Below are 15,462 nucleotides of genomic sequence, written 5' to 3'. Positions count from 1 at the left end.
GAATACTCGTATTTCAATAACAGCTATATTAATCAGATACGTGATGTTAGTGTTTCTTTATTGTCTGCTGCGTAATCATCGATGAAAGTGTTATATAAAATTAAATAAGTAAATGATTATTGAGGAGACAGTATTTCACATTATGGAACACGCCACTTCAGTATGAGCTACGTGTAAGACGTTTGATATTACATGATAAAAAAGAACTATAATGTTATAGAATTATGTTATGGAATTTGACTATTAAATAGTACGGAGATAGGATCTGTTTTATTTTGAAAAAAAAGACCTTGGCACCATACACAATAAGATCTATGGACAAATAAAATTCAAAATAATAACAATAATAATAATATGATTGAAGAAGTACAGGTTTAACACAGAAATAAGTATAGAAATAGTGTTGTCAATTTTAAAAAATAAAGAAATTACATGATTCTTGAAAAACAACATTTTGTTAATCACATTACCTATTACTGTAAAATCAATTCAATCTAGGTTACTTTAAAACGAAAATAAACACAATGAATAATAAATAATAATAAAAGAAATTATTACAAAATATTTTTGGTACTTAAACCAAAAAATCTAATAATTAAAGAAAAAATTTTATTTAAAATGTAATAATATATAATTATACATCAAGAAGCATTTATTATAAATCCTTTCTGAAATACTTTGAATTCTCATAATTTTTGATAAAACAACACATTTATATTTCAAATATTTTTTTTAAATGTATCATGTATAAATGTGAACATTTATTTATGACTCAATTGTAGATTCCTTGGTTCCTTTTTTGCTCAATTTTTATATTTATTTTTTATATAAATTTTTGAGTAGAAAATCACCTATATGGAAACAAATAAGGTCAGACTGTCCAGTTTCTTAGAATTATATTTATTATCTCCACGTATGTCAACCAATTTTCTATTAATAACTAGTTATATTTCGGTATTTTACAATAGAGCTCTAATTTTTAAGCGATTTAGCATACATTTTTTATTAACAATTAATTAGGTATGTTAATGATTTAGTAGTAGTAGAAGTAGTAGTAAAGAAATAAAAATAACTATTTTTTTTTTTTTTAATGGACTTAGGGTCTATGTACTGTAAATACTTTACCGTGAAATAAACTATAATATGTAATAAAATAATTAAAAATTTAGTTAAAATTAAAAATTATTAAATGGTCAATACTTGTAAATTAATATATAAATAAATAAACAAATATTCGTAAATAAATAAAATCTTAACCTAAAATATTATTATACTTGTTAATTACGACCAGTTTTGAATTAAAAATTCATGTTCAGGTATTGTAAGTCACGAATTTCTTGACTTTGTATATACTAGACGATATATATATATATATATTAATTAATCTTAAATTTATTTATTTTTACATATTGTTTTATAGTAAAAATTATTTTTATGTATAAATATTTTATTTGTATTTAAAATCCTTTAATCGACAGCTAAATATTTCAATTTTTTTATTTAAACTGTATATTACAATTTAGTTTCGATAATTAATTTGCGTAAAACATATGAATACAATATAAAATAGAAAATACGTATAAAGAGAAAAATGAGTGACATAAAAATTCTTTAAGAAATGTAACTAAATAGTATCATAGAATATAAATTTAAAACAAATATTTACAAAAACTGGAATTCTTTAGAAGTAGTGTATATGACTTTTAAAATTAATTATGTCCCAATAAAGGTTAAAAGAAAAAATATGTAAAAATTAAAATATTATACTAGACAGTAGAGACTTCATTTAGTTGATAAACAACAAATAAAATAATGAAACAAACTGCAACATTAATTATTAGTACTAAATTGTTTTTGAGATAGTTTAAAAGCGTCAAAGATTAATTTTTGTAAACATCCTTGAATCAGTGTCTGGAAATGGCAGATTTATGTTTACATTTTAATATACTTCTTATACTAATGAAAATAATTTGTAAATATAAGTTTAAACCTCAAAAACAGATTTTAAACCAAAGTCCTTATATAAATATAGTATTGATTAAATTAGTTCATGAAGAATTACAAGACGTTTATTAAAACCAAATTATATATTAACTCTTACTCTTGAGTATATAATTTTGTATTTTATTATTTTTGTTGATGAATATTCATTGATGCGTTTGTTTTTTTTTTTTTAGTAAATACCTTTCAACTCAATAGTTAAACTCAATCAAGGCTGGGCAAGTTAATGATATTTTTTAAATCAGTTAAGTTAATTGAGTTCATGTTCAATTAAGTTAGTGCACATGAGAATTACATAAATTAAATTAAAAAATAAATTAAAAAATATCGTTAACTTAACTTCAATTAATAAGTTAATTACAAAAAAAAAATATTTAAATTAAGCACTGATATAAGTGATATATATATTAACAATTTACTACAGATCTTATTTAACACTAACGATAATGAAAATGCAGAAAAATCTTATTAGACTCTAATTAGAGAAGAAAAATATTCTTTATTGGGATTGTTTTTAAGCACTCAAATGTCAAATTTATGGTAATTTATATACCGTTTTTTTTTTTTTTTTAACTGGTTCCATTTCAGTACTCTTTCAATACCAACTCAAAAATAAATTAATGAAATCGAACTAAATTAAACGTATGATTGTATTAATCGTGTTTTATATTACTTTATGTTGCGCATAGATGCATAGTGTATACTGAAAACTGACAAGACGTGACAGTCACGGACAAAGGTGTATAGGTAGTTTTTTTGTTACAGGGAAATATTTTAATGGGACCACCAAAATGAAAAAAAAATTTGCTTATGAAAAATATTTTATATTTAGTTATTCTAATTTAATTTAAATAATTTAACTAAAAAAAATAATAATAATAAATTTCCATGAAAAAATTAATGGTATCGAAGGGGCCACCGACATAATATAGGGCGAGGGTCCACAGCGAAAATCCCTTTTCCCCTATGGGCCTATCAACCCCTGGTCATGGACTAAGATATTGATATTCTTATCTACCGATAATTTCCCCACATCAAATTATTTATGTACCATGTGTGTGTGAGTGGGGTACGGTCGATTTTTATTATTATTATCCCATTGCAATTTAATTATTAGCAATATAAATATTTTTTATATGTATATAATTTTTCATTATACTTTAATACTTTATTGAATAAACAAACTAAAATGATTATATTACTTATATATTTAAAAATTTTTTTTGGAGGGAGGGTGAAAACCCCCCAGCACACCCCCCATATAAATACGCCACTAGCTACTATATAGGTATAGGTGCTTACACGATGCCAGTTAATTACTTTCGTTATGGCGATGTAGTGAAGAGGGGAGCTTTCGCCATCTACTGGCACGCTAGTGCCCACTGACTTTCTCCAGTTGCTGGCAGATTATGTTTAGACGTTGCCACTCGATGGCATTCAATTACTGGCGACTTTGACTGGTACGCCGACTGGTAACGTGTAAATCAGCCTTAATGTACTATTCATGGGTGGCATGGCTATTTTTACTCAATAGTCTGAAAACAGTTAAGTACTTTTCCCGAGACCAGTGGGAACCCTATTAATTGTTATTACCGAAATTAATATTATGATCTCATCTAAAAATTCTTCAAAACTTATATTTTTATATTTTTTTAAATTCCATGAACAAATACAGTACTTTACAAAAATATTTTTCTGGTCTTGAAAATCAAAATCAATTTAATTGGGATAAATGAAAAAATAATATGTTAATTTCAAGTTAGTTAATTTGTAAGGAAATGAATTAAATTATTAAGTTAAGTTAATAAGTTAAATTAACTTAACTTTTAACTTATTGACTCGTTAATGTCCAGGCTTGGACTCAATGCATTAATGTATAGAGTAACAAACACTAATTTTCAGATATAAACATAAAAATAATATTAAAGAATATTATAATAACCTAAAGATTAATTTAATTTTAAATCCACACTCTAACTTTTAAGAGTATAGTAGAATCAAAATAGTGATTTTGAATATAAGTAAACAGTGGTGAAATTCAGTTCTAAAAATAAAACCTCTTATGTATTTTACTCATTTATATTTATATATATCTCCTTATTATATATTTTTGTATACACATTTTTAAATCAATAATTTTTAATGTTAAATGATAAAAATCTATTAAAAGGTACATAAAAAAAAAAATTAAATGTATATTTAATTATAAATCAAGTTTATGTGCACAAATAAAAATTGTATTCGATATTATTTAAATATTTTTATATAGTTTAAGTCTAATGAAAACAATTTTTTTTCATTATTTTTAGTTTTAAAATAACAAAATATACAAAAATTTTATAAAAAAGAAAAAAAATGATAAAAAACAAACCTTTAAAATTTCATGTTATAATATTTTATGTTACGAATTTTTGTTAAAAATATTGATGAAAATTTTGATTTTTTAATCGATTATAAGTCTTTTTTTTATCTAATTTATACTTAATATTTTAAAGTGGCATTTTAGGTATGTCAAAATACACTGAAAAATAAAAAAAATTAAATATAGTACTCGGATTTCCTCCCTGTATACCCTTTTTTTTTTCTGACAATATTTTCAAATGACATTTAATTTTGCTAAAACTATATCAAAAAACGTGACCAAATTCTAGTTGGTACTCTATTTGATTTTTTTTTTTTTAAATTAATCCTTATCTAGAGATTTTTACAATTTTACCAACAAAATACAAATAAAATGATCACAATTATATGATTAATGTTTTTTTTTTTTTTTTTACTATTCAATTATTAGAGAATGATTAAATATAACACATTTATCTTGTAATCAATTACATATAAGAAGTAGTACGCCTTACGAATATGTTAAGATATTAAGTATAATATAAAATAATACATATATATATATATATATATATATATATATATATATATAGAACATAGAATTCTAGAAGCGGTGATGGTCCTGAATGGACTAATATAAACCAAAGAAGAAGAAAGAAAAAATATGTATATATAGTATGTTAGAAGAGCAATGATGAATGTTAATTGTATAAATCAGAGGCAACCAAACTTTTTTTGGCTACGATCTACTAAAAATATACTTCACACCTTTGAAGATCGACTTTATTGGAAAAATTTTTTATAAACCAGAAAAAAGATAAAAACTATACAGATAAAACTTATCGACAATTTTTTCATAACCACCACGATTAATTTTCGTGCACATGGTCTAAAAATAAACTCTAACATAATCGACTCTGAAATCTTCCGCGATCGACCGTTTGGCCGCCCCTGGTATAAATCATACATCTCTCAAAGTAGCCATCTAAGTTTTCAAACTCATCAAGAATTGTCAAATTTCATAAAAAAAAAAATAAAAATATTTACGTTAGAAAGTATTGAATATTTTTAATAATTATTCGTAAAATAATATAATTTTATTGTAATTGACATCCTATGTTTATTTGACAACATGATCACTGTATTTTGTTAAAACACGAAAAAATATCACCTGATTAACCTGTTTAATACAGGCGCTAGGTATTTATATCAATATTTTCTTTTCAAAATACACTTATTAGATCAAAATATAATTACTCAAGTAAACAAAATTTACTACAAAATAGAATTTTTTTTTTTTAACAATAAAATTGCATGAGCCACAACTACTAATACATTTCAAAAGTAATAGATTTCAAAAAGTAATAGATAAAACGTTAATTTATACGCATGAAAATTATATAAATTATATAAGCATATAAATACAAATAATAATAATTGTAATAATAATTGTAAATCATATAAATAATTACTATACAATTAGTATTACAAACTATCACTTTATCGTTTATTGTAAAAATACATTATTAATCGTATCTGATTTCTTGTCAGAATAAGCATTTGTACATGTATGTTAATTTTTAGTCCGGAAAATCGGGGATGTATTCACGCGAAGAAATTTCAATAAATCACGTGTAGGGTTTAAATTTATTGAAATATTTCACAATCAACAAATTATACGCACGAAATTATTCGATCACGACGTAAACAAGCATAATACAAAAATATGCTCATTATGTATTGTGTATGTGTGTGTGAGTGTGTAGGAATGCATATCCTTTTGTTATAATACTTATATCTTTATATCAACAGAAAACCGATTATGTGCTTGAATTTAAAACATAAAGTAAGGTTTTGCTTCTGACTTAGATTATAAACGATATTTGGACGTTTGTGACGTACGGAATGATGACTTACCCTATTCGCAGGTGCAGTCAGTGAATGAGATCAAAGAAGTTTTTGGCTAAAATGGGTTTTCATTCAAATAACTTGTGATTTCTATCACAAACACTAAAATTCATCCACTATGAATACATTAAACTGTATATATTATAACCATATATCCATCTTATTAACGGTTTTTAGTATACAGTTAATAGCCATTTGAATAACTAAATATATTATAGGTACATAATACAACATGTTTGGTAATTCCTATAATCAGGGCTGTCCCAAAGGGGGTCTTGGGTGTATCACCCCCCCCCCTTCAACGAAAACACCAGTCGGCATTCGGACTTGTTTCATTATAGCCTAGAAGGACCTAATTTTACTTACTAAGAACAAATATTACATATTTCGTAATGCAGTGTATACACGAATAACATTTATATAAGTTCTTATTATACAATTTAAAATATTATTATATATATAATTAAACTGTCAATTTTAAGAACGTGGGATACTGACACATTTATACATGTTAAAAAATAAAAATACGACTAGATATAGTTAATTATATTACATACATTGAGTAAAAAAAATTGTAGTCGGTACTTTTCATATTATTCACTCCCCCCCCCCCCCCCTTGATTTTATTCTTCAGAATGGCTCTGTCTATATTGATATCATCAAAATCAAAACAAGTTCGTCGACTAGTAATTTTCACAGATAAATCGAATATCTATTTGACTGAAATATAACAACTGCTCGTATCAGCCGTATGATTCATTTGTTATGCACAAAACATTCATATGAATTTTATTTTATTGAAGCAAGACAGAAAAGAGTAATTTCATTAAATTTAATTTAATGTGGAGTCCTACAACATAAAAAATTTTAAAAAATTGAAACTAATAATTTATAATCCAGGTATCTATAGAGTATTATTTTTCATATATTTTATTAATAATTAAGCTCACAACCCAGTATATTTATTTTATTTTTTTACGCCATTAAAACTTGGCTGGATATAGCACTTAATTGTGACTTTTGGATTATTATAATTTAAAAATATAATATGCCAACGAAAAATTAGAAATAATCAATGAATTAGATTATCATTTAAATTTTACCGAATTGATAATGTTGTAGTCTCTTAAAAAAAAAAATTACTATTATTTTATAAACTAATTCTGAAATAAATTAGTAATTTCCGGTAGTAAAATTGAATCAAAATTTTCTTAACTAATATTCAATATATAGCTTACAGCGATTTGAGCTGAAAACATTTTTTGTAAATCGTAAAATGATTTATTATTATTTTTAATAGTATACACGTTTAAGAATTTATAACTATAACATAACACAAAATACTTATTATGATAATAGTAATGTCTTTCAGAATTTATTATTTAGTATATTGCATTGTTAATAAGAAATAACTTATAGTCTAATCCTTTAGTTGTAATTATCAAGTTTCAAAAGGCAAAGTATTTTCCGTTTTCCATAGAACAACAGGCCATGGCAGAAAAGTTAGAAATCAATATAAGATGTATCAAATTAAAAAATTTCAACTACCTACCTATAATTTGATATCCTATGCAGTATCCGTTCTCTTATTATGCATATGTATTCAAATTGATTTCACTAGCACCATAAAAACTTTTCGTAAAGTTAAATTAGGTATTTTGTTTTTTACAGCATTTCAAAACTAATTGATAGCCAAAAATTCAGTTCATGTTTAAGTTGCATTTTCCTTTTTTTTTCATGAACTTAATACACAAAAAACCCGAACAAATGGGTTCTCATCTAATGATTCATAGTCATTTAAATTAAAACATTCCAACTTCCATTTACATTATATTTTATGTACTCGTACCTATACATATACTAAAAGTATAACCTCAATTGTTTTTTGAATTTATAGCAACACAATATTTGATTAGATATATTATTTTTCTAAATTTAGTTAATAATACTTGGCAGCAGAGACTATTGGAATTTAAAAAAAGATTTTACAAAGTATATTATACGATAAGATCAAAGCTTATTCTAAAGCGTATTTGGGCTTATTTTGCGTATTTGGAAAAAGTAGATGCGCACTTGATAATAAACTTTTGCGTAATTGATTTTTAATTCATTGTTGTTTAGTGTTATTTTATACATTACATTATGATTTATAAACAAAGTAAAAAGGAAATTAATTAAAATTTTTTAAAAAAAATACTTTGAATACGAATGTAAATTGTTTTATATCTTTTAAATACATTAAATTTTAAATTACTTCACATAGAAGCTACACATGTTATCATTTTTAACTATAATTTGACAATATATTTTGAGATCATAGTTCTATTTTGATAGGCTATTTAAACAAAATGCGTAGTGGATAAAAATCCTTAGAATAATCCCTGGGTAAGATATTAGAGATTATGAACTATTTACAAACATTAATTTTACAACTTATTTATTAAATATGAAATTATGATGAATTTGTTGGTTTACATATTGTTTTAATTACATTAAAATCTATTGATATAATTTAAAAATAATTTATTACATTTATTTTATTTTTTCATAAAAGTTAATCAGTAAAAAATAATATTTATTAATTATTAGTAGGGCAGAGAAGTTATAGGATTTGCATGTTTTATTCTGGGCCTCTATTTTATAGCAAACCAAGATATAAATATAAGTCATAGGCCCCACAGTTTAAATCTAAAATTTTTTTTTGCATATTTTTGCATATTTTGAAGATTTAAAAAAAAAATTGCATATTTCGTGCATATTCTACATAAAAACTGTATAGTATTATTATATTTTATATACTATATAGTAACATTGTACACCACTTGATTCCCATGTAGACTATACTATATTTGACAGCTCAATGTTTCTTCTATGGCCCGACGGTGTTCGTCATGATGACGTCCTCCTATTTTTAAGCGATGCTGCGCCATACATGAAGAAAGCAGGTACAACCATCAAGGCTTTGTACTCCAAGATGATCCATATTACTTGTATAGCACACGGATTACATAGGTTAGTAGAATATATTCGGAATCATTTTCCTAGAGTTGATAAATTAGTAGCAAAAGGAAAGCAAGTATTTTTAAAAGCACCTTCGCGTGTTTTATTTTTTAAAACAGAAACTCCCGAAGTCCCTCTTCTTCCCGAACCTTTACTTACACGTTGGGGTTCTTGGATTAAAGCTATTTCTTATTACTGCCAATATTTTAAGCAAGTACGAGATGTTATGCTTCATTTTGATTCTAACAATGCTGTATCTATAATACCCTTCTAAATGAAATTTCAATGGAACCAAATTTGACTTTAATACATTCAAATTATAGGTTTTTACCATCAACCATAACTAAATTAGAATCACAAGGAGTATCATTAATTGATTGAGTATCAACAGTAATGTTCACAAAAAATAAATCGGAAGAAGTTGCGGGTAACGTTGGAATGAAAATAAATACAAAATTTAACCAAGTTTTAGAAAAAAATGATGAGTTTGCAATAATATTAAAAATTTTAAAAATTTGGAATGGAAAAAGTTCACCAATGAATGGTTTACCAGAAGACCTAACGGGAAATGATTTAACATTTTATAAATATGCACCAGTAACATCAACAGACGTCGAAAGAACTTTTTTTTTTGCTACAAAACCATACTGGCTGAAAATCGGCGATCATTCGACGTAGAAAATATTAAAAGAGCATTAGTTGTACAATGCAATAATTTATCAGGTGAGAAAAAAGTTATTTTAAAACTATTTTTGTATTCATATATTTAATATTTATTTTAATGATAAATCCAAATTTTGAGATTGAAGAAAACTATATTAACAATCGGCGATCATTCAAGAAATATTTAAAATTAAATTAATTGTGAACCCCTGTGCAATGTAATTCTTTTATATCTAATTTTTTTATTTTACTAAAATATAATTTAATTTTTTTGTGCATATTTTTCCAATTTTACCTCCTATAACTTCTCTGCCCTAATTATTAGTTTTCTTAACTATGTAAATATATAATGAACAACTCCAATCAATATTTAAATTATATACAAGTAAAATGATATACGCATTTACATGCTTTTTTTATTGAAATTACATTTTATTATTTCCATTTACCCCATATATGTTGTGTGTCTAAAAAAACTTTGCTAACTGAAATTCTATTAAGTGTTATCGTGTCTTAATATTTTTTACACAAAAAAATATTTCATTGGTTTCGTAAAGTTAATTTATTATCATTATTATATATATATATATATATATTTTAATATTGGAAGAGAAGGTGTTAATGTGATTGAAATTATATTTATGTTATTTATTTGGGATGAAAAAAAATACTTCTGCATATTAAGCATGTTACTAATAATTATTTCGATGAGTCTGATCACGTCTGTTGAATATATACTTGTACATTATATACATTATGTATACCAACATGTTTATAAAAATATGACGATATATGGTACTCATGTTTACAAGTACTCTTATTTTAATTAATTATTATTGTCTGTTATTGATTTAAAATCATTTATTATTAAAATAAATTTTAACAGTATCAACAATCTAACGGTTAAGAATGTTTATTATTGATCTTATGTAGTAGAAAAGGCAATTCAGAGTTTTTTAAATCATTTTTTACAGTTTTTTGATTTTTATATTGGTTTCAAATACCGGTTTCATCAATTTTGGTTACGATTTTTATTTAGAAAATCAGTTATTTATTATAATTACACATGATATTTACTATAATTTTAGCTTCAAATACTGGTTTTAATTTTTTTCGGTTTCGATATTTTATTTGATTTTGATATCAGTATTTAATGGTATTAACCGGTACTTAATACCAGTTTTGGAACCAATTTTAAGCGTTTTGAAATAAGTATATGGGCCGCCAGTTACCAATCTCTGTCATATAGGTGTAAACAGAGAAAACGTTTGAAATGGTAGAAGTTTATGAAATTCAGTATCTTTAAAACATTTAAGTACACATGTAAAGAATAAAATTCAACATAATATTTCCAACAATTTATTTGCTCGAACATATTTGTACAAAATATTCAACAACCTTCTATATAATAATAATAATTATATTTTACGTCATAAACTAATTACAACGTGTTACCTGTACACTTCACTTGACTAGAGGCCTCTTGTTCTATAATATTATTACGTCAAAATTACGCATTAATTACGAGACACCGGAACCCGAACAAAGTTTAATGATTTTTTGCTGTCTCGCGGTTCAGTGCATATTGCCAAAGTGACTATAATGTAACTGCGCACCATTTCAAAATTTGCAACAAGCGTGTGTGACGTCGGAAAGAGACTGGCTGCACACACACGCTTCTCCGCCACCGCCCCACAATGGGATAAAATTAGTAAAATTTGAAAATTATGAAAAGTTATAAGTACAGTTTTTGATATTTTTCTTAACTGTATTTACACAATATGACAAAATAATGGTATTGAAATAATATAGTTAATATTCTGTTATATGACCATTTATTTATTGTTGATAAGTAGGCTATAATGTATTATTTATAATGCATTTAATCGTTAATATAGCATTAGTATGATTTTATTCAATTATTTTTCTTAAATTTTAAATTTAATTTTCTGTTTATGTGTAATATTGATCATTTTAAACAAAGATGGAATTTAATAATGCTGTCCAGTTAGATTTTAGAATGTACCTATTTAATTATCATTAGTTATACTAAATTTATTACATATGTATATCGCATCCACATAATGAAATCATTCATATGAACTGGATATCCAGATAGTGAAATTCGTCCAGATCGTGAATAAATATTAAAATTCATTATATGGATATCCATTTCATGAAATGGATAGTACTTATATTGTACACTTTGTGTATTATTATAAAACATGATTGTTATGCTATTTAGCAATAAATAGCTTACATACCATACTTTTCAATATTAATAAAGATAATAATGTTTTATCCGTGATCTATTTTATATGAGAGTGATATATAATTTCATTTTGGTAATTCCACATCCGATATCAAATGAATGCATCCTTATCGGAAAACTTGTGACGGATACCTATGTAACTCCTAACTCCTAAGTTCAATAAATAACATTTAGTGAATATTTGTATATAACACAGGTACTAGGTATTGTGCTTGCAATTTGTACGTGTATTTATTATTTAATAAATAGTATACATAGTAGTAGTAGTACGAAATACGGTTCCCAAAAAATATTTTAAGATATAACTAATTTTTTTTTTTTTTTTAACACTAAAAAAATTAAATACCATTAAACATAATTAAATATTATCTTAAAAGGACACAACATAAAAAAAAATATATCATTATATTAGTTAATTATTCGGAACTATTAAAGATGATTTTGTCAAAATTCATATTAATATTATAACATTATGATATATATTTTTTTTAATTTTAGCCTTAAATATAGTACATTTTATATAATTTAAATTTAAAATATTTTTTTTTCAAATTAGATATTTATAAACCTAATTTGTGTGATCACGGAATAAAAAAGAAAAGGATTACATAAAATGGGAAAAAAATATGGTTTAATTAAAGGGTGGTTCAATATTGAATGTTTGAAAAAATCAACAACTCAATTTCTCACTACTGGCCAAGTTGATAAAAAGTTGAATTTTCGGTGCGAGAAATGATTAAAAAAAATTTAGGAAGGTAAGGATTTTTGTCTTGTTCGTGTAAAACAAAAACTTCTTGCCAATCAAGTAGGTGTACTTGTATTAAAAACATATGTAACAATCGCAGCCATAATCAATTATCGTATAAAAATAAATAATAAAGAAGAAATATGTATATATATAAGTATAGTTATAAAGTATTGTGAATATTTCATAATACTTCGTAGGTAACACTGTTGTTTATAAAAAATAAAATAAATATATATTGTAATATGATATAATTTATTATGACTATAATTATTATTATATTCTTGTTCATAGAACAATATAGAAAAATAGTTTTAATACTATGATATCTGATTTTATAGTAATTACACAAATTACACAATATAAGTATTGTCAGTTTCATGAAATGGATGTCCATATAATGTATTTTCGTCAAAATTCATGATCTGGACGAATTTCACTATCTGGATATCCAGTTCATGAAATGAGTGATTTCATTATTTGGATGCGACATATATAAGTAATTACCTATAAAAGTACACTTTATTAGACTTTATAATAAATTTGGTTCCTAACTAGTGTTTCAATTCATTGAAATAAGTATTTTAATTGTTCAATATAACGTTATGGCAAATGTTTGAATTGCGCTCATTTTTATTGTTTTATTTTAATTAATACATTTTTGTCTCGTTTATCTAATATAATATAAATCGGGTCATCAAGAGGCGTAAACTGTATATCATATCAAGGTGCTCCAAAAAATATTTATTATGTAAATCAACTTATTAAATATAATTTATATCAAAAATTTAAAATACTGAAAATATTTCGATTGATTTAGAAAATTACTTAATAAAAACATAATTTACTTAATCAGGTCAAAATTATTTTTAATAATATGTCTTTTAAATAAAAATAATATAACAAATATACATATAGTTTTGAAAATAAAAAAAGCGAATAGTTAAATCAAATATTTGAATGAACAGTCGTTTAGTGAAGTAAAAGACACCAAATAGAGATTAGGTTAACTAACTAAAATATTTGAAGAACATGATAATAAATCAAAAGGTAAAAGAACTGTAGATTTGAGAAAATTAATAGATTCGGAAGAGCTTACTTTTGCTATTCAATTCAGTCTTAGGCATTCAGATCAAAATTATGCAGCATTTAATAACTTTTAAAGAAATCGAACCTACTACTCCAACTCATTCTTCAAAAATGGTCTATAGTTATAAAAAAGCCATACTTATAGTTGGAAAATATAATAATGATAAAGTATTGGTTTTACTTATCAATGCTAAACTAATAAAAAAAAAAAAAACTTATAAAAAAACTTATATAAACTTAAAAAACTAACTAAACATTTTCGCTAAAAAAAGTTTTTTTATTCATATCCTACTTATAATTTATTTCGGGAAGCTAATAAGAAGTGTTATTCAAGGAAAACGGTATATTATTGAGTGACACAAGTGCAAAAACAAAATTACAAGCATTGCTTGTTCATACAATTAAACATATTTTTGATAAAATAAATAATAATTTTGAAAATAATTGCAATGAACTAAGACTTTTGACAAAATATAATTGTTATAGTAGTGAAAATCTTAAATAAGAAAAAAACACTGTGATAAGAATCTCAAAATTTGCTCAACTTTAATGTTGTAAATGATTATGAAACGGAAATGTCTTCTAATTATGACGCAAACGATTTTTCTACATCCGAATAAAATAATTAAAGATTCAAAACTTTGCGTACACGAAAAATTAAAATCAAATGTTATGTGTTAAGTAGTTATTTGCAATTAAAAAGTTAATTTTTTTTTCATATTAAATATAAACTATATATTTTAAAAAAATATGATTGAAATAAAATTTTTCCAACTTTCACAAATTGTTGTCCACTGTATACATGCTCGTATGAGTGTAATAACAATTTTAAGATTATTTAAACTAGTACTCGTATTTCTATTAGTATTTTTATTTTTAAATTAAGCGATTTCTTACTACCGTCTGTATCATCGTCGCACCCGCGTATGGTTTATATAGAATAGTTTACTTTACGCTACGCCAACATTCCGTGCGTATGGGGAATTGAATCGGCGTTGATTGATTTGCAAGTCAATATTATTATATTGTATTGTAACGCATTGAGTTTATACAAGATGAACAACTATATTATAATGCGGTAACGATGTCACGAGAAATAATCGATACCCAAGACGGGCGTAATACAAATCGATATAATTCCACAATATACAAGTAATATTATCGGTTAAACATAAAATTGTGCCGAATCGTATGATCTAACCCGCGTTTATATGAAACAGATTCGATAGTAATTACACACTTAAATAAAATCAATTATATTCTCTCTATGAATCAAAATTAAAATATTTTACACTAATAAATAATGCTTAATACAATTTTCATATATTTAATATAAAAGTAAATTTTTATACTTGTACTCTATAACTTTTCAAATTAAAATACATATATTTCTATTTTAATTATAAAGGATTAATATTTATAAGTAGGTATGGAAAAATGTCAA

General features: G+C 24.3%; 1 protein-coding gene and 1 pseudogene across 2 annotated transcripts in view; one reads left to right on the top strand and one right to left on the bottom strand.

Annotated features, from left to right (window-relative positions):
• The window catches only part of LOC112692418 (sex peptide receptor-like), a 139,688-nt gene that overhangs the window by 104,828 nt on the left and 19,398 nt on the right, over window positions 1-15,462 (bottom strand). The gene's annotated exons all lie outside the window — the stretch shown is intronic.
• LOC112692422 lies at window positions 9,476-9,964 on the top strand (annotated as a pseudogene).

Source organism: Sipha flava, unplaced genomic scaffold (genome assembly GCF_003268045.1).
Source record: "Sipha flava isolate LNK unplaced genomic scaffold, YSA_version1 73_pilon_pilon, whole genome shotgun sequence".
NCBI lineage: Eukaryota > Metazoa > Arthropoda > Insecta > Hemiptera > Aphididae > Sipha > Sipha flava.
The sequence above is the reverse complement of the archived record's forward strand: the minus strand, read 5'-3'. Positions and strand labels throughout refer to the sequence as shown.